Source organism: Amblyomma maculatum, chromosome 6 (genome assembly GCF_055883805.1).
Source record: "Amblyomma maculatum isolate TAMU_Amacu chromosome 6, ASM5588380v1, whole genome shotgun sequence".
Lineage (NCBI taxonomy): Eukaryota > Metazoa > Arthropoda > Arachnida > Ixodida > Ixodidae > Amblyomma > Amblyomma maculatum.
Window position 1 is genome coordinate 43,627,549 of NC_139349.1, and position 21,708 is coordinate 43,649,256.

Below are 21,708 nucleotides of genomic sequence, written 5' to 3' on the forward strand. Positions count from 1 at the left end.
TGAAACCAGATCCTGAGCACGGCTGATATCGAGCAGGGGGTTTTCCATGGGGAGAGGCAGTTGACAACAAGACCCACCCATTTCCCCACTCCCACTTCTCGTTCCAGAGCGTTTCGGCGTATATACAAGTGTCGTCCACCAGACCCCACGGCGCAGAGGTGCCGACGCAAACCAGGGAACGTTCTGCTTATGTAGTGTGGTTGCTGATGCCGTTGATGCGAGAGGGAAGCGTCCTTTTCAGCAATGCCTGCGTTATGCTTAAATCTCTCGTCCCTTTCTTCAACAACCCTTGACCCAACACTGCAGTGGCGTGGGCACAATCACATTTTCCATACCCTGCGAAGAATACCTTACCAGCATTATTAACTAGTATCAGTGATTCAACTGAGTTTAAGTGTCCTCACAACGCTATTTAACGAAGTGATGTGTTTGTGATCATAATTGACTTATTGTGCTATTTTGGGGCTCTCCTTAATTGTTGTTGTTAATTGTTCCTAATACTTTTTGTTTTTACTTGTATTGTTTTGTAATGTTGAATAAATTATGTTTTGTGTTCTTTTTTAATGTCATGCAATGCAATCTGTAATTTGCGGGCAAAATAAATAAATAAACTGTTGCTACCTAAAGGTGGAACGAAGACAGCTTTACACAGTGGATGGCGTTGAAATCTTACTGCCAAAGGTTAAAAAAGCCATTATCTCCAAGGAGTAGCAGCGTAAACATTCTACAGTACTTTTATGGCCATTACTCAAACTATGAAAAGCAACAACTTCAATTGTCAACGGCAGCTTTTTTTGGCAATCATTAAGGACATATATGGGCTGAATTGTCTTTTTTTTTTATAGCAAGCAGTCATATCTTGAACCGCTTCCTTTTTATTTTACTCGATATTTTTTACGATGAGCCGGCGTGCTCCAAGCAGTATTATTTTATGGGTAGACGTTTAAAAAATGCTGCTAATTTTATTACGAAAGCGCTACTTCGTCACCATTCCCTGCGTTTCCAATCAGGCAGAACCTTGGATCCCGAGATAGGCACGCTGTTCCTAGACGAAGCAAGCACGTTCGTGCGGCGTGGTTAAAGCAGTGATGTATACCAATCTCGCTCGTGGCAGTTAATATGATAAATGCTATGCTAAAAATGATGATGATAAAATGATTTATGACGCAAAGATGAAAATCACGATAAAGTATTAATGTCTTGAAAACTTCATGATGAAAATAGCATCAGTTTTAATGCCTTGTACAACTTGCATATCTTCCATATGCAAGTTCTGTTCTCACATGTTGTTGCGCCATAAGTTTGTATGGAAGTCTAATCATACACAATAGCCTTCCTGTGCCGCTTGATTAAATGCTTTCGAAAACCTGCGGACGGAGCCATCTTTAATGCTTTAGCAGTATAATGACCAGACGTGTGCCAGCTAACGTACACGCTGAACAATTCAGAGTACTTGAGCACCCACGTTTTAAAAAGATGCGCAGTATTGCAATCGCGACTTCCTAGATACCTGCAGCACCTGCAAGGTAGTCCTCTTTCCGCACATCTGGTACAGTGTGCATCGCCCGAAGGAAGCTGCTGCGTCCACCCACTCCCCAAAGACTAAGCTTCGATGGAAGCAGATTATGACGCATTGAGGCTCCCAAGCGACTAGCCTGCTTCCTCACTGTGCCCTGCACCGGGCCAGACTTCAGTAGACCATGACGGCTCGCGAGAGAGCAAAGAGCTCCGGCGCCAAACTGGAGTCTCTACTGCCCCCTCCTCATACGGCGCTGCGCATCGCCCGCTATCCCCACTCGTTAGGGCCCAGTGGCCACCGTTAACACGCCAGCGATTTCAGTGTGGTCAGCCGACCCTGGCCTTGCGAGAGAGGGGCTCTCCAGGGAAATTGCTACGGAGAGACTGTGGGCCCTCGGCGTGTGGAAGCTGCGGGAATGACTGTCCGTAAGGCATTGAGCCAGTGGCATCGCGGTCAGTGACGCCGCAAGAAAGAGGGATTTCTGGCTCCATGGAAGAATGGGATGAAATGGATTGTTTACAGCTACAAGTTTCGCGCTGACAACGTTGCAGTAGGAAGCCGAATCTATACCTTAGTGAGCGGATCTTCAAGCCACCATCCCCCTGAATGGCGGCGGCTTTGAGTATTCGTTATTTTTATCCTGCGACAATACACTTTTTTAGCTCCACGCACAAAACCGTATGGTCTTTTATTATTGCTTGAATTTTTCTCATAGTTTTTGTAGTAAGGTGCTTTTCATTAGTTTCACATTTTTGCTCGAAACTTTCCTTAACTATCGCACTCACCTGAAGAGAATCATGCTCCTTCCGTGTTACTATAGCTTCCCATTACCATTTCTATTATTATTACCGTTACCATTACTATAGGTTCCAGGCACATTTAATTTCACAGCGACGTGAGCGCCACCTGGGGTCGCATCTAGGTCCAGAGTGGGACTGCGTCCCTTAGAAAGAAACGTAAAGAAATGTTTTGAAAGTATTTTTTATGATTTCTAAATTGCCCGCATGATGCTGTTCCTTCTTGAAGAAAGTCCGAGTACACGTGCACCCTAGTGCAGACTTCCATTGAAAAATATGAAATGTCATTTTAAAAGGAATGCCGTTTTAAAACAATGCGACACATGTGCGTGGGAGTCACCTCTGGCCACGGGTACCTGACGGAGCGCGACCCACAGAAATAAAATATTTAGTTCTTCTTGTTTACCCTTGTACACACGTAGCTCGCTCCACGTCTATACCTTAATTAACAACGCTAGCAGCATGTTGGGCTACTTGCGCAACAACTTACCGTTCCTACTTCAATAAAACTAACGCTGCATAAAACGCTTGTCCGCACCTAACTCAAATAAGCATCAGCAATTCGGGATCCCAGCTCCATTAACTTAACTAATTCCCATCAGCTCGTGCAAAACAACTCTGCCCGCTTCGTACTCCTTAACTACAATCGTACAGCAAGTGTCATCTTCATGAAAAACACGCTGAATCTTCCTCCTTTTAGACTCCCATTGAAAATTCTCAAGGTTATGTCTATTTCATAAAATGCTTTACAATTGTCCAACTTTATGAGATTAACTGAGTTCTGCTCCATATTTCATCTTATCCCGGCTTGATCATGCACACAAAGTCGGCATCCTATTATATAAAACCAAGCCTTGTTCGCTGTCATTCATTACCCGGGCACCAGCAGATTGAAATCACCTTCTCGGATCGACAGCCAGCATTCAAGGCAACCTACGATTTCGTACTAACGTAGCTAACTCAGCCTCTTAACAATTGTGGTCGTTGCTGTTTCAACTGCCTATGTTATTTTTACTTTGGACGTACAGCTGTATTCTTACTATTCTAGCTAGAAATGTATAATAAGAAGACTACGCCTATATAATTTTCAATTTTCTCGTTTAATCATTCTTTTATTTGTTTCAAAACCACTCCTCTCTAAAATGCCCCTGGCCTTGAGGGTAATCCTAAATAAATAAATAAACAAATAACTTTGTTGACACTTGGCCTGCAGTTTGAAGAAGACTGGGAAAGCTGCGACGTGATTTCGAAACTTCCTTTTTAAAACGACGACGGATGCGTGTTGGCGCCTTAACAGGCGCTTTGTCAACTACTGTTTAACATAATAGCAAAGGATTCTCTTGGAGCCTAACATAACCTCACGTGCGCTATAATGGCTCAAAAGTTAGGTCGGTGAAACTATACAGCCTAGACTGTTCTACTTGAAAAGCAGTACTCAAACGCTCGTGCCAAGGGAAGAAAACCAGAAAGCACAACATGCTCGTTAGTTATCTAGGGTAAGTTCTCTTTTAATTATTTCTGCGTAATTTGCATCACAGATGCGCTCCTTGCTGTCCTAAAAGACTGTAAGAGGCCGCCTTTTTCTTACATGCGTTGTCTGGGGTGAAACTATTACAACAAACAAGACTACTTCACTTCGTCGTAAGGAAAAGCTGGCATGTCGGCCTCTGGTTGATGAATTTCCAGGTATTGCATATACCTGGATTGCATATTGTTGCGTCCGTATTGAATAGACAGACGCGTCAATTATAAAAAATGGCGGTAGAACATCAGCTACCAACCCAACACACAGTGAACTAAACGTACATAATGAATAAGTTTCCGAATAACCGGACTCGCTTGTGATGTAACTCTATGCAATCCGCGATTCTAAGGAGGCCATAAAAAAACTATATTCCATAACAGAAGCCCACATCTATACAATCTTCTTAGCCGCCATAAAACAACTGAAGACTGTGACAAAGACACTACGTGTAACCCAAGAAATCCATGCACTTAATAAAAAAGCAAAGATACACATCCAGACAAATTGGACACAAAACGATGCTGTGAACGCTGAGCAGAGAAAATTTGACCACCTCCCACACGAAGTTCCAAACTCTAATGCGCCCCCCACCAGTCCCTTTAGATGCCCGCTCCGCTGTTCCCATTTTGTAGAATCCCCTTTAAGGAAAAGTACACGAAAAGTACTCATTCCCCCACTTACTTTGCCCCTCTCTCAAAACTTAACGAGATTGGAGGAGGTTTTCCTTTGAAGGATAAGAGCTGAGGTGGCCCCTACCCCGTCGGTAACATGCCGATAGGAATCTCAAGGAGACATCGGACCCACCACATGCCTGAAGTGTTCTACGCCAGCTGCAGAAGTGGATGTTCGCCACCTGCTGACAAGGGCATCAAGGACACAGAATCTGCCGAAAGTGGGACCAACCGCAACAAGGGAAGAAGACTTCTCCAAATCGCTCACCTACAACGATAGGAGCAGGAGCCTTATTGCAGAAAATTATTTATGTGGGTTTTTATAATACGCCTTACGGCATGCTTGCGTAATAAAAAAAAGTTAGTATCATACCTTGCGTGTTTCTTTTTTGTCGCATGGAGTACTTTAACGACTTGCTGTGGCAGAGAGCGCCGCTACTTGGCTCCCATCTTCTGTCACAAGTTTACTTACGTCTTTGACGTGGCTAAATTTAATAAGTGGAACGCTTTTAGCCAAGGTTTAGCCTCGAAAACAATTTCTCACCTAAATGGCCGGTCAAAATCCTACTGCGTTTTGAAACACGTTGGTTCGCGCGCCGACAGCTGAAGCGGTCACGTTTCATCTGCGCAGATGGCACTTCATGAAGACGACGACGGTCAATGCACAGAGCGAGAATGTTTCACAATGGGTATTTGACGAAGGCAACGGTGTTTATTGCACAACGCGAGAGTTTGTTGCAGTTTTGCACGAGGCGTACTCAGCTGCGACGATAGCATAGTCCTCTCGTGGCTGAACAGGACGCTGAAGGACGAAGGTGTTTGCGGCGTAGCGCGAAATGAACACGCGTCGCTTGAGTAAGCAGCGCCATCTTGGGAACGCATGATGTAGTAGTGGTTGGGATAAGAAAACTCGCATTTGAACGCTGTAGAGCTGTAGCTCTAAAAACGTTTTGCCGAATTCTTGTTATATCCAGCAATAAAGGTAGACAGTACTCCTGTGAAGCTGGTAAGAGATCGTTAACGTAAATTTTCATTCTTTTTCCATTCATGCAGTACATTTTTATTTAAAACTTTATTGCCGCCGATACAGGAGGTTCCCCTACTCCCCGACCCAGGTACGCAGACCCGAATAGGAGGCTGGCACTCCGCGACTAGAAGCGCGCAAGGATACATTGATGCTTCGCGACCGCAGTACAAGCGCGTGGGCGAGAACGGTTTTAGGCATCGATGGACAGATTACAGACAGATTTTTTTGATTACAGACAGATTACAGACAGATGGACAGACAGATTTGTTTCGATTTCACAGCCTCACGCCATCCGCCTAGGCAGGTAGAAAACACGTAGAATTCGGGTATCGCACATCAGAGGTGTAGTTAATTATTACTGGAGGATCAAAATAAGCTGTGACTTGAATGCAATCTCATTCGAAGACTAATGCGAAGCCCTGATGCAATCTGATGCCAAGATTAGTGCACAAAGGTGTATATTCCAATGGGTTATTTGTGCATATCGCGCAGAACCCCTGGCAGTCATGATGATGGAAGAACACCGAGATAGGTCCACTCTAGAGGCCACTTAAATTAATTTAGCACTATGTGTACACGACAGGCTGGCAGTATGAGAAAAAATTAAGTAAAATAAAAAAGCAGGCGATAACCAAGCAGTGAAGCAGGCTGTTTGCTTCAACAGGAAATAGTCGCTTTATTTATTTATTTTTGTGGACGGCGACATGAAGTGAAAGTATGCAGTGATGGAGTGGGCTGTTCATGATCATATTGCAGAGCCATGGTATAAAATTTGATTTAAATGCTTGGTACTTTGATCACAAAATTATTATCTTACAAAAAGGCAAACCCTACATTAATACTACTTTAGAATAGCGGTTAGAAAGGACAAATCTGGGCGCAGATGTAAAATACCACATATCCCTACCCACTCACGTGAACCATGGGCGAGCCACGCATTTCCGTCCAACTTCTTCCCATCCTTCTCACTGTATCTACTGCCACGTATTTCCTATAAAATATCAGGCTGCAAGAATGTCACACAGAGGGATCGCTCCATCGTTTTACCACCTCACATTGCAGTCCACGGCAGGCGGCAACCCCGCTGCTGCTCGCCTCGCCGCGTTTCCCAATAACGCAATTCCCTCACCGCACAATTTAATTTGCAGAACGCACACACGCATTAGGCCGTTGTGAGAAATTTCACGGCTTGTCCCTGGCGGCCGCGTGGGCAAGCAGTAGACATGCCTTTAGGTTTCGCCCTCTTCAGGGTATGTTGTGAATGTCCAAGAAAAGAAAAGAAATCAAAATGTGCACGCAATACGGAGCGCCGTCATTTCGGCTTCTGTGTGTTCTCCGTGTAACGCAATTTGGGTGGACGCCTAACTACAGGTTGTTAGGACGCATGCGGGGACTCCCTCCAGCTGCAATCTGGCCGGCTGCCTTGTCGCACTCCTCTCCCGGTACGGGGTGATTCGCGCGGAGAATCGGCCTCTCACGCTGCGCTGCTCCGGTGCGAACTTTTGATACGGTTAGCCGCGCCGGTAATTGCCCAGCTCAGAGCTCTTGCGTTCACCCGGGTCTCGCGCGGGAGCCGGTGACGAGTCGCGCGCCAGCAGTGTCGGGCTGCTGCTCCAAAAGTGAGCCACGCGCGCTTTTGCACAGAGCGCCGCGGGACTTTCGCGACTCCGCGGACCGTGCAATGATTTTCTCTCCGCTTGGTGAGAGGAGGGTGGCGGAGAGAAGGTTCGGCGATGCCTGCCAAGCTTCGTGGGGATTGGCACAACACCTAGCGCACAAATATTTTGAACGTGTGAGAGCAACCGATGTTTTTCATTCAGCACGTAGTTTAACGACGAGAGGTATGTCTTAAGTTACTGGAACATAGAAGCAATATGTATGCGGCCGGCGTGAGGCCATGAGCGCGAATACGGTGGACGTGTTGTAAAGTACAGCCGTCACTGTCTAAAGCGCTGAAGCAATGTTCTGCGAAGCGAACAAAGTGAGATATTGGCTGGGCTGCTCTGTAAGTGGTTCAGTGAAGTTTTCATTGCAAATAGTATGCCTACATGCGTTCGTTTTAGTGCCATCATTGCCGATCCCCCCCCCCCCTGGACCAGGCCCCTGCTCTAAAATTTCACTTTCTATACGCGTCAGGTCGGTGTTAGAGCGCGTTACACTGCCGGGGTGGTGTTACAAAGACTGTGGTATGTCGACCTTTCTCAGCTGTAAACAAGGACACGTCAAAAGCAATCATTACTCCTTTGATACGCATACAAATTTTAAGGCGATGCTAACTGCATGTCTTGGCCGTTCTCTTCGTCGAAAGCTGCGCCCTGAAGCTCATTTTTATGTGCAACAAAGGCCTCACCTTGGCGTCTTCACAGCATGTTCTTTAGATAGAAGGCACGGGTCACACTGTAGGATAGGTCTCTACTGGGATGGGCACCATCTGATTCTTGAACAAATAAATGTGGTGCATTGTCCCGTGATAGATCTCTCCTCACCTCCCCCTAATCATGACGTTCTTCGGCGTTTTTATTCGCTAAGGACCATACACCGGTCCTCTTCATTGCCATGAGCGGGAATTGTTGCGATGGGTAGAAGCGGTTTGGGAAAAATAGGGTGCCGCATTCATGAATTTCTGGGTTCCAGGAAATAGGACATATATATTGGATGGCTATGTTTCTCGTGCAAGGTATAACTACTCATTGCGAGTGCATGATGATGATAGCTCGCAAAATTCTTCAATGTGTGCGCATCTTTGCCACCACGGCTGCAGAAACTGCTAGAGGACATGTTCAGAAAGAATACGCCGCATGCTATATATGAGTGAGCCCTAATGTGTAACCTTTTAACGGTTGACCAAGAACATAAAGCACCTAACCAGAGCAGAAAAGAAGGTGTGTTTAAAAAAAGTTTTATTAGACATAAGACATTCACATTAGACAGGTATCCTGATAACCGCAGTATAGGCAAGATTTCTTCTGGAGATCCCTCTACTCTCGCTGTGTTCGTCATGGCTATAGGCATTCATTCTGTCGACACTTATACACAGCCAGAGCTCCTCTTATCGGGCTTGGAGCAGCTCCGGTTTCAATGGAACTCCCCTCCGACAGCGGGCGCGTCGTTCGGCACCACGGATCTTTAACAACAGCCTTTGCGGGCGACATCTGATAAGGGTCTCGGTCACCATTGACGCGCCCCAAAAGAACCGGCTAGCAAGGAACACATCCTTCCCTCTTTCTCTCAACCTTTTCCCTTGCCCGTACACAATGCAGGTGTCACAGCGGTGAGACTAGACAAGTTATCGGCCCACGTGTAGAACTTGAATGTAGGCGCACCTGGACTTCGTTTTCTTGCCTTTAGGCCTTGAAAAGGACAGGTTAAAAAGAAAACGAAGAGGAACAAAAAGAGCTTGGAGCAAGTCGCGGACAATTGTGCTCCTGGTGCCTTCTTAGGTTGATAAGGGGAAAAAAGTTCCCATTCTTCGATTCGTTGCTTTCATAGTTCACGTGTGCGAAGTACTTTTGTACACCGGTAGCAACCTCTCCTTGTCATAAGTACTACTTTCGAAAAACTGTTCCCTGGAATGTCCGTCGCTAAAGCGCATTTTAATACTGCTAATAAAAAGAGCACCGCAACTAATTACAGTTTACATAATTTCTCCTTCCGCACACATAAAAGGTGTGGCATCTACTTGTTCTTGTTTATTCTTTGTTGTAGCTTTTCCGCGCAGTGCAAATGCGTCCGTATTCAGTACAGCTAAGTCGTAGCCGTCGTGCATCTTTTGCAGTGCGGAATTAGTCATTAATTTATTTTCCAACCTGAAGCACTGTTCCGTTCTCTCATGTTCTCAGTTAAGTGCTTACGACAAACTGCCTACTTTTCGGTTTCACCTATTTTACGGCTGTGCGTTCTCGAGGAACTACGGCGACTAAACTGCGGCGCACAGAACTACCTTCAGCTGTTTCATTCAATCAGCTAAATTAGCACAAAAGATTTCATCATGCGTGTAATTTAATACGGCTCCGTCCCTAGCAGAGAAAGAGACGCATAGACGTAAATAATGGTGCTCCACAGGCCGCAGCTTTACTTCTAATAAACTGATATCCTGAAGTATATTCCGGTTATCTCGAGCCCTGCTGCTTTTTAAAGGTTACGTTTTTCTTCTGTTCTTACCCTGTTCAACCTCCGTTTTAAGTCTTACGATTGTGTGCTGTTTTGAGAAGTCCGTCTTCCAACATATTGTACACATTTTTTGTTCTTTAATTATCCGTGACGGTTTTAGGCGCAGCAGGTGATGCCTTGACAGGTCAATATTAGTAATGCATCTTTTTTCTTCTACTAATAGAATAACTGGCTTAAATGTTCGCTGATCTAAGATGTAACTTCAAGTCAAGCTCTACCGATACGCTCCAATTGTTTATTATCTAAAATGAAAACCTAAAGGCAAAATTTTAAAAAAGAAACGTTCCCTTAGAATGCTCCTGAGCAAGCAGCGATAAAAAAAAAAAAAGGTAAATGTTTTATGCCCTAAAAATATAGGAAATGACATTCAAGACCGCGGTTCAATTCTTTCATAATTAGAAAGCGGTGCTATAAACTTTTTCTCGATGAAAGACTGTTTTTTATATATATTTAATGAATTCCATAACTGTGAGATTGAAAAAGCATCGTTATAATTACGTGGTAACGAAGGTACAGGATCACCGAATTAACGCTGTAACATAATCACTGCTTTCAACGCAACATTACGTCGCGCGCAGACATACATCGAAGTAAAGCGATACATGCACACGCGGACCTAGAGGTAGTGTTTCGCATGGTGTGCCGCTTGCCTTTATTTCATGTCATGATCGGATCTAATTTTGCTTTGAAAGCAGTGGTGCAGTGATACGACGCCCGACTGCAATGCCGGAGCATCCGGGTTCGATCCCAACCGGCGGCTGTTGCGTTTCTATGGAGGCTAAACGAAGTGGCGTCAGTGTGCTGTGCGATATCAGTGCACAATAAATATCCCCAGGTTGTCAAACCTACTCCGGAGCCGTGCACTGCGGCACCCTTTTCTATCTTTCCGCTTTCACACCCACCTTCCTCCCTTTCCTTACGGCGCGGCTAAGGTGACAACGGTACAAGTGAATGGTACTACGCCTTTCCTTTCCTGGTACCGATTATTACTCCAAAGCAGTGGCTGTATTAAAGCTATGAGTGGACCACACAGTGCATAAAAAACCTAACAATGACCATAATGGTGTTTAACCAATTACCTGTATTTAGGTTCAATAAAGAGATTTGTAACATCAGAATGATGAAAAAGCGCTTTTGTGTCATGGGCCTTGGCCTACATCTCTTCAAATTCAATAACGGGAGTAGAAATAAATATAACTTTACACACCACAACATTGACATTCACCTATATCTGGGTTCTGACGTAGTTTAGAGCTGCCACTATAGAGCAAAACAACCCAATTTGCAGCGCAATCTAGCGCCATCTGTCACCGGTTTGCTTTCTAGATTTAGTTTGTTTGAGAGGGAGAGAGGTGGTGAAGGGTGGCAGTTAATGGCCCTACGAGGCTGGGACGGTAGATCAACGCCGCTTGCGGCGGGGGCTAGCCAGCCACCGAATTTTTCTGTTGTAGGCCGTCATTGCACCCGCCATCGCTTAGGTGGTGGACGACGGCTATTGTTGCGGCGCGCGTCTTTCTCTCCCTCTTCTTTTTCTTTCTTCTCTATTTTCTGCGCTGTGTGCACGAGGCAGCGGAGGTGGCTCAGCTACAGAGCAGGTAGCAGGCCAGTGCATTTCCTTTTCCTTCTTCCTACAGCCACAACAATTATTTAGTTTCTTCTTATTGTTTGTTTGGTCGTTCGTTCGTTTTTTTTTTTTTTTTTTTTTTTTCATTTGTTTGTCTTATCGTCCCAAAGCTACTCAGGCTGTGGGAGACGCCGTAGTGGAGAACGCCGGAAATTTCGACCACCTGGATGTATTTGACATCACTCAGTACTCGGACGCCTTGCTTTCCGCATCCATCAAAAAGCAGTCGCACCAGCCATGCCTTCAGGAGCATCTGAATGTTTTAGATATGAATAAGAAAAGCTGAACCTTTCGATACGGCAGATGAATGCAGACCATCGCCTCATACTTTTGTGCATCGTTGCCATATTATTTACAGGGACTTTTGTAAGTTCACGAGACTCTTTAAGAAGCATGCCTTCAATACGTGAAAGAAGTCCAAAACAAACAACGTATAGACGAATAATGTATGCCATTTATATAAGAATTCAGCTGAGTGGAAAACGTCTTCAATATTCTATCTCAATAAACGAAATCATTAACATTTACAGCAGAGAAACGCCACTTTTACACAATCCGAAATCTGATGGAATTTCCAGGAAAAAAAAAACTGAAAACAAAATTTATACTAAGTAGACGAAAGGTTCGCACGTGGAAAATACTGCTGAGAAAGCCAATTAAAGGATGAGGCATCAGCTGTACATGTACGAATATATCAGAGAGCACACACAGTGGTACAAGCGATAATTTCGTTGTGCCTTCATAGCACGACACTCCATTTCTAAAGCACGACCGTATCGTTGTCAGCGAAAGGAGTGCTCTGGCGTCACAGCCGGCCAGTTCGCCGCTTCGCATTACACTCCCGGGTTTGGAAGTCGTTTATGCCCCCAAGCCATGGTCATCGTACGACTCTGGATAAACAACCTGGCCTGTCGAAACCATCAGAGTCACATGTTCTGCTGCCGAGGAATGCTGCCAATTGCACGGGGAAGCAAGACTCGATATGTACCCCCATTTTTATCATACAAATGAGCCATGTCCATGGTGTTCCTCAAATTGGACGCGATGGAGAAAGTAGGGAGAGGGCGTGAAATACCTCAAGGATGCATCTGCGATGTTCTGGAGAGGACCTCTGTTGCCCAATGCTGTACGAGATCAGAGAAACGCGAAAAAAAAATTGGCTGGGGCTTAGCTAAGGTTAAGCCTGCATGTTTCGACGCGAAAAGCTTGGGTGATGCTTATGGTTTAGCCTATGGTTATGCTTTATGATTTAGGCCATGGATATGCTTACGGTTTAACTTATGAATATGCTTATGGTTTAACTTATGGATATGCTTACGGCTTAGCTTATGGCTATGCTTTAGGCTTTTCAGACTCGGCTTTACTGCGTCGTTTAACGAGACGTTCTTCTCGTTATCCAAGTGTGTCAAACACTCGTTGAGCTTTCAGCCTTTCATTTCCTCGCTCCTTTTCAGCCAACTCTAGTGGTAGCACTTCCGTATCAGTAGTATGTACCGGCGGCATTTTAAAGACGCTTCGTGTCTACTCTTATTTCAATATCATGTTTACGGCTAGCACAGCGCTATGCTTTTTTGTCTAAAAACTGTGGATGCTAGAAAGTGAAGTGCAAAGAGTGAAATGGGAGTCGTAGCGGAGGACTATGGAGTAATTTCGGCCACCTAGGGATCTTTAACGTGTGCTGACATCGTACAGCACACGTTGAAGATTCCCAGGTAGTCGAAAGTAATCCGTAGTCCTCCCCTACCTACTCCCCTTTCTCTCTTTCTACTTTCACTCCCACCTTCCTCCCTTCCCTTACGGCGCTGTTCAAATGTCCACAGAGGTGTGACAGATACTGCGCATTTCCCTTCTTGTGGCGGAGTCGGCGGCGGCCACCTGCGCAGTGAGTGACGTCACTCGTGCTCCGACATACGCCGGCTCACGAGAAGTGCACTATTGACTAGCGTACTGAAGCTTTTCGATTCAGACACTGGCTCATTGTGCCGCGAGTGGTGTCAGTGAGCCACAGCTTACTAGCTGCCGACGTATGTTAGATACAAAATTCGTTTGAACAGCTGTCAAACGCGTCGAACTCACGAGGAGTATCCTGCGATGACATGCCACCAGAGATTCTGCTGTGCCAATCCCGTTGGCTGCCTTTACTAGAGAGAACTTGGGCGATAGCTACAAGCTGACTTTGTACGTCTATATATTTTAATTTTTTTTGTAATCAGATAAACCCAAGTATACCACAATAAGCTTTACGACGCCATGATTTTCAAGTGCTAGCGCTACAAAACAACCGTTTTCTTTTGACGCAATAAATATTCGATCGAAGAATACTGCTCGACTAAATAAGCTAAGCGTTCCCGCTCATATTTGACACATATGGGACGTTCAGCTCCCAGAATCATTTATAATGGCCTTTACAAGTTGTTCTGATCTGCCAAAACTTTTCACAATAAAGATGATACATTGGTGTTCGTATTGAGCAGAACCCATCAATTTTTCTGCTAATAGAGTGGCAGTGCCACAAATCGAGGTTAAACCGGAGAGATCCGCCATGTGGTGGCCGCAATTTTTCAGCACGCTAATTTCATCAGCGTTGATAGCACGACCATCCAATATTGACTACTACGACGTTCCTTTTGGGGAATGCAACGTGCTCTGTAGCCCCCCACTTCCATCCTCGTTGTGTTTGGTTAATGCCCTGGAAGCGATTTCAATGACGTTCCGATCGCATTTTGCTAGATGATACACAGTTACAACGCAGGTTATAGCACTCTTGTGCCATTGCAGCCTGACGTAACAGACAATAGTCAGTGCACGCTTCGTTCGTATTCGACAATGGTGCCCAGATGCATCTTTGATGAAGTAGCAAGAACCTGCTACATGTTTACACTGCCATGATTCTTGTTGTCTTGGGCCTGGTTTTGGTGGAGCTGGTAAGCACGTTGGGAATGGCACAATCGCACCAGGTACGCGCGTAAAATTTAAACATCATGCATAGGGCGTGGGTTATAGTTTTGATTGACAGGTGTACTCGGCGCCAACACGTCAATTTTGAAAGCTCCTAGTTCAAACTCGAGACTCTCGCGACGGGGGCAGTAGCAACGTCGGCCATCGATTCCTTTGCGGCTAACTTCAGTATGACAGACGTACAGTTGAAGCGCCTTTTTCATCCGCCAAAAATATCCTTGCAACAAGATGGGAGAAGTTTAGGGGGCGAGTAGGTACTAGTGCCCGAAGGAGGAGTCTAGCAAGTACTTTATCGAATAAAGGACAACGTTAGGACATTGTTTCACAAATGTCACCTTCCAGATGACATAAATAAAGGGCAGCAAGCTTCCAGAATCAAATGTTGCAGACATAAAGATTGAGGGTATTTGTCGCGAAAGAAATGAAGACCAAGGCCCAGAAAAAAACGGCAGCCCAGTAATCTATTGCAACATTTTTACGCAGACATTCGTTGCCATCTCTTCTGTTTCCATGGCTGAGTTGATTCCACCTCACTGCTGGATCTACTTTGGCCCCCAAATTACTTCGCAGCACTTATGAATAGCATGACTTATTTTTGACACAGCTTTAGCTTTGTTCATGGGTCCCTACTGAGATTAAAAAGCTATGCTTTTTTGTTGCTATGGACGCACTCCGGCATTAGAGGAACGGGACTCAATCTTCTGTGACGTCTGCATATGAAGCAAACATTTGTTCAACTCGTAGTGATTGGGAAAACACATCAAATGCAAATGTTAGGCGCTCTTTTTCACATGGAACTTTTTAAATGTTTACTTACTAACACCAAGTACTAAATGCACCAAAACGTGATGCATCCTGTCGTAATCGTCACACATTCTGCGTTAATTTTATGCTGCTACTTAAAACAATAAAGTTACAGCAGTGAGCATTCTGAACGGCCGCTGGAACATATTTAATATACCCAGACACACTCAAACGCGCATGCAACTATAACACTTCAAATTTATTTTTTATTTTTTTGCAACTAGCGTTATTGGCTTCTAAAACTTCCCACACCAAGATAAACACACCTTCACACCCACGAGTTGTCCCGAATGTTGCCATGTGTCTCTTTCACTGTATAAGTGGTGCCATCACCGCTCATGTTGCGCTGTTAATAGGAATAGTCTTTTATATTTTTTAGAGGTCTGCTCGCTTTACACTGAGAAGAGGACGCCCCACCAGAATTGGTGCCTTTTCATTCGTTTCTCCCTTTCATCTGGTAGAACATAGACTAAGCTCAGATGAAGCGCAAAAACCTCAAAAAGGGGAGTGTCACCATCCACCACCGTCTTCTAGTATAAAACCAGTTCGCGTTTTGCAATGGTTTCCCTGGAGAATATTGGCATTGCTGAGATTCACCACTTCAGTAGCACTGGTAAATCACTGGCTGACTTTATGGCACACGCTAAACCGCGTTGGAATATCCTTGATCGCGCAGGATGAGCCGCTGTTATCCTTGGGTTATACAATGGGCTTGTATTACTTTCCTTCCTGCAACAAATTATCCTTTTCGCATTATTCCTGCTTTAAAACTTACAATTTCTACACTTTTCGGCTCACACGCTATTGTTACGTGGCGATAAGTGAGAAGACGGCACAACTTGACAGGTTGAAAGATTATTTAATGGCTTACCAAGCGCGAGGGCTTCTCTCGAGCCACTGCCTATCTTCCCAACAATACGACTCCAGCGGCATCTGATATGTATTCATATAGAAAGCATTTATTTTCAGTGACATACGTGCGTCACCGCACAGATGACTCGCAGTGAAGCTCTTAAAGCTTGTTCTGGGAACTTCAACGTCAAAATAATTAAGTGTAAAGCATAATTTTGACGTGGAAGTAAGACACAACAGCTGCTGCTTTGAGATTACTGAGAAACGATTTATTTGAATGCTTACTACGAAGCGCATTTTTAGAACGAGATGTCGAAGGTACAGAGGGTAATTTCTATGAAATTAATAATATAGCTAAAAAAAGGTCGCCAAAGATAGCTCGCCTGTCACCTTCGATAAATTTTTTAACACACATTTTAAAAGCCGAGTGGCATCGTCTTTTATGACGCCGGCGATATTGCATGCTTTGCACTGAATTGTCGCCTTTCACTTTCAGATCAATTTTATATAGCTTTCTTAGAATTCTTAAATATTTGAAGCTCATGCATCATTATTTCACTCCGACAAATATACATCGCTGAACAGTTTTCTTCCATACATCAAATAGAAACAATATTGGTGATGCTTAACCTCCCTCTTAAATGGTATGAAATGGCAGCATTAACGGCTCCCGGGAGCGGCTGTCCTCAGGTAGTCATTGACGTAGATGTAGTTTGCTGCTTGCATAATCATTAATCTCCTTATTTGAGCCTCTAATGTCACACACATACTCATTTGCATAAGGACGTAAAACGAGTTTTCTAGACCTAGAGCGAGTTTCTTCGAGTGGAGATTGGGTTAGTATATGTATAAGGTCTACACAGCAAGGACGCGGATGAACGTGTTGTGAGAGAGAAAAAAGGAGAACTGCTTGAGTGAAATTACGCACATATTAAGGGCGCCCTTTAGACTCGGTGGCTGCCTCCTAGATTCTGAAAACAGCTTTGATGGAAATTGAGTTGGTCTCGAAATCTTGAACGTCTACCATAGCCTCCGGCGAGCCCGAAGTGCAGCATTTAAGCATTAAACGAAAAGCTAATGCATTTGCATATCTTTGCAGCAGCTGTACATGAGGAGGTGGAGCAGCCACGATGTTTTGCTTATGTTTTTCGCAGACCAAGTTTGCGGCTTGCGCTTTAAGGTACTGATCATCTTTAATTTTGAATATCAAGATCGCTACAAGGATTTCAAGGCGCTGCGTCCTGTGGAAGCCTTCACTTTTATAGCTTACGGCACGTTATGAGCAAACATGTTTTCGTGTTATCCCAAAGTGCATACTCGCAAAGATGCTTAGCGTAGCTGGTATCGCCAGCCGTTTTCGTTGAAGACATCAAGCCATGAATAGACTGTGTTTTCAAAACTTTTTTTATCACAGGCAAATAACTGACACAGACATTTTCGAACCCTGGTCCCCTTTTTCCCGATAGGCATGCGAACGCAACACCCTACAGTCTTCAATAACTCCCTCGAGGCACACTTGCGAATTTCACAGCCCTTGAGCCTCGGGCAGCCTGAAGAGCGAGAAAATAGCTTGCTGAGTGTTACTTTACCAAAGATCTCCCGTGCGACGGTTCCTCGGTAAACTTGCGCGTTGAACATACTTTCGGTATACGTGCACGCGTTCTATATCCTCCTTACCCATGCCAGAGACACTTGTACCTGCGAAGTCGGGATTATGAATCAAACTTGGGTTTAGAGGCGAGTCAAACCTCACTTCAGCAACATCTAGATATGCCGCAGTTCTTCATCTGCAGACAGTGCTTGGAAATTCTCTTTTATAAAGAACTTCTATCTCAGGCACGTTTGTGCAAGCGTAGATGCCGGGTTTATTGAATAGTCGATGCGAAAGAGGCGGCATTGAGATGTTAGATGCCCAGCGAGGCAAGAAGTTCGAGGGGAAATAAGTGCGATCCGTGATAAAGGAAGGACGCGAAGACGGATCGAAAGCGTAGGAAACCGGCTGACTGTGAAGTGAGTGGATGGGGAGTTTTATGCAAATAAATCAATCGCCGCACGAGTTGCGGTCGCAGGCATCCAAAACTCAATAAGTGGCGGCCAGCATGGAGAGCTCGCTTATTTGCAGTGGTGGCTCCGCGTCGCCTCAGAACGCTCTGTTGACACTGAGACGACCGGCGCCGGGCGATGAGCCGCTCCGTGCCGCTCCCGCGAGGATTGTAATAAAGTTCCATGCGGCCATGTCTGCCACAGAGTACGCGCTAGTGCCTCTGAGTGGCACAAAGAAGGGGTCAGCGAGCACATGTGACGGCAAGTCCGTGGTGTTCGTGGAGTCGCCCTTTCTACTTTATGGAACCAGGATTGTATATATACAATATCCAGCAAACTCGTATGCCGGTAAATGCAGAGCGCTGGTGAGAAGGTGCAATTTTCACTCCTAACGTTCCTGCCCTAGTAGATAGTCCGGAAACTTGCGCGTTGGATTTGCAGGACATTACATCCACCTTTCTTTTCTAAACTAGCTTTTTGAGAACTATGTGCAGCGCATAAAAATGCCACATTAAAAGAATCTAGTTTTTTTTATGTAACAATTATAATCACCTCAAAGCTTGGCGTTAACGCGAAGGGTACCTGTCACACCTGCCTGTCGTAGTTCTAGTAGTGGTAGCCGAAAACTTTGGTGCAAGACAGTTTTTAAGGGAGACAGGTTGAGACGGAGGATGAGACTGACAGCAAGAGATGGGAAAGCGGGTATCCATCATGGGGTGCCGCTCTATTAGAGCTCTTTGGAAATAAGTGACCACTCCTTGCACAACGTCCGACCCTTGTGCTTCGCTTCAAATTCCCCTACAAAACAGGGCGAAGGTTGTACGTAAATGCATGCTTGTGTTGATAGTCATTTCGTGTTTTGCAGTTCAGTGGGAGAAGGAAGGCGGTAGGAACAAGGGCACCGTACAGGCATACAGGACGGCTAATACCCTTCTGTGCGCAGTCATTATTGAACGTTGGTTAGGGCGATATCCTTCATTGCCAGTGGTGTAACCGCCGTTCAAGTAAAACGAAACTTCTCTCAGTAGAAAACAACGTTGATGCACTATAGTTCATAGCCTTGACAGACAACACTACGTAAAACTGCGGTCATTCGGTTTTAAGAATAAATTGACAGCATCCGGAACCCTTGTCTGATTTGGATCGTAAGTCATGTAGTTAGACTCACTAGTGCCTGCTTTCCTCACTACTTAGAACCCAAATTAACCGCTAATGACAGCGACAAATGCAGCCGCATTAAAAGTGAGTGAGTGAGTGAGTGAACTTTATTAACTGCTCGGGGATCTTTTTCTTCGCCTCTTCAACCGAGGCTGACGAGCGGTTGGCGCCCCCAGTCCAGGGCACCACTGGCTTTCGCCAGTTTGCGAGCTCTTGTGACCAGGTAGAGCTGAGCCTCCGGGTCAGAGCTGGCCAGCAAAGCCTCCCACTGTCTTTCATTTGGGTTTTCAATTTTTTGTAGTTGATGTGAGCTGCATTTCCATGTTATGTGGTACAGGGTAGGGGTCTTCCCGCACCACGGGCACTCGTCTCTGAATGTCGTGGGATGCATCATGTGTAATATGTGTAAATTAATGAAGGTGCCCGTCTGTAGCCGCCTCAGATCTATGGCCTCCTCGTTGCTGAGCTTTTTATGCGGCTCCGGATATACTTTCCGCAAGCCTCTATAGTGTTGTAGTATTGTGGTGTAGTCAGGGTCAAGCGGAATCAGGTCCTCTGTCCCGAGACTGTTGGGCGCACGGTAGGTTGCATGTCCCCGTGCTACCCTGTCTGCGTACAAATTCCCCGTGACCCCTGCATGCCCCGGAATCCACACTAGTGTTTGAGTGCATTGTTTTGTTGGCTCGCTTGTGGAAGAAAGGATTTGGTGCGCTACCTTAGATAATTTACCCCGTTGAAAATTTCTGCATGCGGATTGAGAGTCGGACAGTATCGTCAGACTCTCTCCCGTTTCTCTTCCTTGCCTAAAAACAATGTAAAACCGCAGCGAAGCTTGCCCAAAGAATGCTTTTCTTATTTTACTTTTCACCTGTCTTGCTAAGCGAAACAAAATGACAAATCGGCTCTAACTGATGAAAAAAAAAACGATTTGTAATCAATGAGTTGCGTTTAAAATAAAAGTACACGAAGATTTATCAGGGTTTTTGGTTCTTGTCAGTTTGTAGTAATACCCAGCCGCGCAAATTTATTGTCCTCGCTGTAGGTATTCACAAAAACTGAAGCTTCTGAGAGAAAGAAAATAATAAGAGTCCTTTCTTTCTCTGCTTGATTGTTTTTCGTGCCCTTTTCTACCCCTAATCCTAATGATTGCCGACTGCTACAGACGCTCAGGCAGACACTGACTAATTCCAGTTTCTCCGCGCGCTCCACCACATACATTTATCTCGTGGCAACAAGGAAACGAGCGAGGTATTATGAAGCAAAATTCCTGGGAAGCATTTTGTTTATATTTTTTTTTCTTTTTCCAATTCATGCCTGGATCTCTTTTGAGTGAAGGAAATAATCATCGCAGAATCATGGGGTATGCTATTTGCTACGCAGTTGTCTCTGCGGAATACGTTCTCGGAAAGTGTGAATCATCAATCACAAAGGTTCGTGTCATTTTATTTACTGCGTTTTGTTGTCGACTGTATGAATACAGATCTTTTGGCCCTATCGCCATATGGCCTCACTTGATGCGAACACGATGTTACAACTTGTATTCTGTCTTTTTTTGTTCAAGCAGTGCAAAAAATGAGCCTGTGTTGTCAGAGTTTCGCCAAATGCATTTTTTTTTCTTTCTGCTGTGATATTCTGCTTCTTTAAAAATGGCATTTACGCTCAAATTTTTCTATTATTTATACTTTCTTTTTCTTTGAAAGCAAGGCAGCACCAATCATTGAGGGCAGAAAAATGCTGCAAGGAAAGCACAGTTGTATGAGAGAATGATGAGAAATGTCATCGTGTAACTAGGCTGGTTTAGGGCCATTTATGCAGGCGAGTTACAATTCTTGGCATATCTCTCATCTCGGTCAAAAAGTGGCTCAAACGTTACCAGTGAGTGAGCAAGTATAACAGCTGGCACACAACCACAAAGCTGCTGAATCTAGTTTTCTTTCTTGAGGGCACAGCAAGCTCGTGGTTCCAGAGCCACGACGAAGCTTTTACCATACGGGAAAGTGTCTTGAAAGAACTTAAGAAGTGCTTGGGGCTCCTTGTCACGAATGAAGAGTGCTCAGTAAGCCCTAGCCGAACGTTCCCAGCAGCCGAACAAAACCTGAACAGCATACGTAGAAATCTCCAAGCTTTGCAACTCAGGGCGAATTTGGCCACCTTTAAAAAAGGATTGGCTGACTGCGTATACTTCTTTCTCTTCGCAAAAGAGAACCTCACCACTTCGTCTGATATTGCCAATTTTTGCAGAACGTTTGAGACGTTAAAGGCTCTGCGTATTGCCCTCAAGTTCAGCCGCATTTAGAAAGTTCCCACGTTGACACTGCAGCGGATTAAAGCTGTGATGAGATGTCGTGCTTCATCTAGTGAATTGTTAAAGAAGAGCTTGCCAATAAATTCCACATCATGAATATGCACTCCAGATGTCACTTTCTGCCTTTTTGTCCTGATAGAGGTAACATCATCCATGGCACAGTACCGGTAGAGATCCGGCCGTAGACCCCTGCAGTACCGGCTTTCAAGCCACCCCATGTAATAGAAGGCATCTGCGCATCGCAGCTACTACCAC

At 44.9% G+C, this 21,708-nt stretch overlaps 1 protein-coding gene across 1 annotated transcript in view; it reads left to right on the forward strand.

Moving 5' to 3' along the window:
• The window catches only part of LOC146185623 (uncharacterized), a 58,785-nt gene that overhangs the window by 7,057 nt on the left and 30,020 nt on the right, over positions 1-21,708 (forward strand). The window lies entirely within an intron of this gene.